Source organism: Hoplias malabaricus, unplaced genomic scaffold (genome assembly GCF_029633855.1).
Source record: "Hoplias malabaricus isolate fHopMal1 unplaced genomic scaffold, fHopMal1.hap1 scaffold_49, whole genome shotgun sequence".
Classification (NCBI taxonomy): domain Eukaryota; kingdom Metazoa; phylum Chordata; class Actinopteri; order Characiformes; family Erythrinidae; genus Hoplias; species Hoplias malabaricus.
Genome location: NW_027101068.1, coordinates 353,183 through 355,682, shown reverse-complemented (window position 1 = coordinate 355,682; position 2,500 = coordinate 353,183). Strand labels below are relative to the sequence as shown.

Sequence of the window (2,500 nt, the reverse complement as noted above, 5' to 3'; positions counted from 1 at the left end):
CTTGTCATTATCGCCCTCACTATACCGTCTTCGGAGTTCAGCAACCGGTATAGGCGTCTCGCTTGGATGGAAGGCACGAGGGCCTCTAACTTCTGGATACCCAAGCCACCATCTCGAGGCCTAGAATATAGCAAGCCATTACAGGTTGACTGAGGTAGGTGGAGCCACTCCTTCACAGCCTTCCTGATTGTGCCATCCATAGTGGCTAGTGCTGTGCCCCTAAAGTCGCAGTGATCAGCCAGATAGATCATCCTGGGAATTGCAAAGTTATTCAACATTCTGACTTTTTGGACTGGTTTGAGAAGAGCATTGTTGATCTTAGTCACCCACTCCCTCAGCTGGGTGTGGATATCTGGCTTGGTGATCCCCACCCAAGGATTCACCCTTGCCCCCAGATATTTCTCCATCTCATCAGGGCTGATGAGATGAATTGGTTCCTTTCCCAACCTCCACGCCTTACAGTTATTGACCGTGAAGGAGGTAACTCCCTTCCCAATCAGGAACCCGTGACATTTCTTGGGCTGAACCCTAAGCCCCGTCTTCTCGCAGAATGTGTCTAGGATAGCGATGTTGTCACTCATGCCTTCCCAGGAGTCACTAATCAGGACAAGATCATCTGCAAACGCTAAGGTACTAACCCTAGTACCTCCTACCATATAGCCACTTCCAAGGTTGTCGAGGGCTTGGATCAGGGGATCCATAGCCAGGTTGAAGAGGATTGGAGACATAGAATCTCCCTGCTTCACTCCAACCTTCATCTCAATGGGGTCCGTCTTGTCCCCATTGACAATGATTCTGGTCACGCAGTCCACATAAGCTGATTGGATCAGCTTAATCACGTGATGGTCAACCTGTCTCTGCATCAGTGCACACAGGATGTGATCATGAGAGATGGAGTCGAAAGCCTTCGCGAAATCGACAAACACTACCGCAAGCTGGCCCCGCTCTTTTTTGCAGTGTCCGAGAAGGCCTTGCAGAACCTTTAGGTTCTCGGAACACCCAGGGGCGCGGATGAACCCCCTTTGTCTAGGATTCAATGGGCAAGCACGCGCCAGCCTCTCCGCCAGAATCTTAGAAAAGAGCCTTAAAATCACTGATCCAATGGTGATGGGTCTCCAGTTCCCCACGTCATTGAGCGCCTCCCGATCAGTAGATTTAGGAATTAGTGTTGTCCGACATTCCTTGAAAGCCCTGGGTACCACTCCGCTGACCAACCACGTGGTGTACAGCCGTGCCAGTTTTTCGCCTTTCGGATCCCAGTCACTTAGCATCTGCTTTGTGATCCTGTCTGGGCCCGGGGCGGTGTCGCGCTTGATCTTGCCTAGGGCAGCTTTTACAGATTTGGCCGTGATTGGCTCTGCAAAGCACTCGTTGTCCGTTTCTCCTGATGATGTAAATTGGCCTAGTCCAGCAAAGTTGACATTCCCTTCCCAACTGGTCCTGTACGCTTGCTCTATAATGGCCAGTGGGATTGGACATTCTGTTCCTTCCACTCCATCAAGGATTTCACTGGCTAGCCTTGCAGGATCCTTAAGGAACATCCTCTGATGTTTCCTATAAGTCTTCCGCTTGGCCGCCCTGTTTCCTCCCTGAGGGTTTCTGAAAACACGGCCTGCCCCTCGTTGCCTACTACCAGGAGTACTATGACTCAGAGCACTCGAGACACCAGCTCCCAGCCTCCCCCTCAAAGCCGAGGCCGTAGCCTCCACGAGCTCACCCAACTCGTGCTCCTCCCTTGGCAAATCCCCACTGCCGCCGAGCTCGCTCAGAGAAAGATCCAGGGAGGCCGCCCTCTCTTTCAATTTCTCGGCGATCCCCTGAACCAGGGGTGGCGTTGGCATCTCCTGTCTCAGATCACCGCTATGATCCTCTGACGGATTTATGGGGGTCCTGACAAGCCGACGTCTTTTCTCCCTTACCTGCTCGCTAGTTTTACTGGGGAGATGCTTGGCGATCGCCATGTTAATGTACCTCTCGCCCGCATATCTCTCCTCGAGCTTCAGTAACTCTTCCACCTCCTTAGCACTCCATAGCGAGGTCGCACCCCCCTTCACCTTCTTGGAGCGTACCTCCGCGATCCTCTCCATATTCCGTTCACTTGGGTGGACGTGTCGTTTGTGTTGGCTAAGCCCGCTCTTAGTTGCAAAGGACGCTTCGCAACTACCACATCGATGGGCCAGTTGATCAGCCTGTACTCCTTCTGCCCTCCCCTTGCACTTAGGGTAGTGAGTGCTGATGGAGTGGCTGTTCTCACTGACCCTGCCACACTTACGACAACTGTACGTCACCAGAGTAGTCTTATGACAGGCGGCAAAGTGCCTTGCTGCCTGAGTGATTTTCCCTGGTCGCACGCCACAAAGCTTACAGACTATGTCCTGGTCCGGGAGTTCCACCACCAAGCATGTCTGCTCTAACTCCCCCGAGGGGGTGTCCTGAACAGATGCACCGTCGGGTATGGTGGGCCCAATCGGTGCGTGAGGTGAGGGTGGTGTCTCTTCTA

At 53.0% G+C, this 2,500-nt stretch overlaps 1 pseudogene; it reads right to left on the bottom strand.

Annotated features, from left to right (window-relative positions):
• The window catches only part of LOC136684475 (28S ribosomal RNA), an 8,428-nt pseudogene that overhangs the window by 2,468 nt on the left and 3,460 nt on the right, over positions 1-2,500 (bottom strand).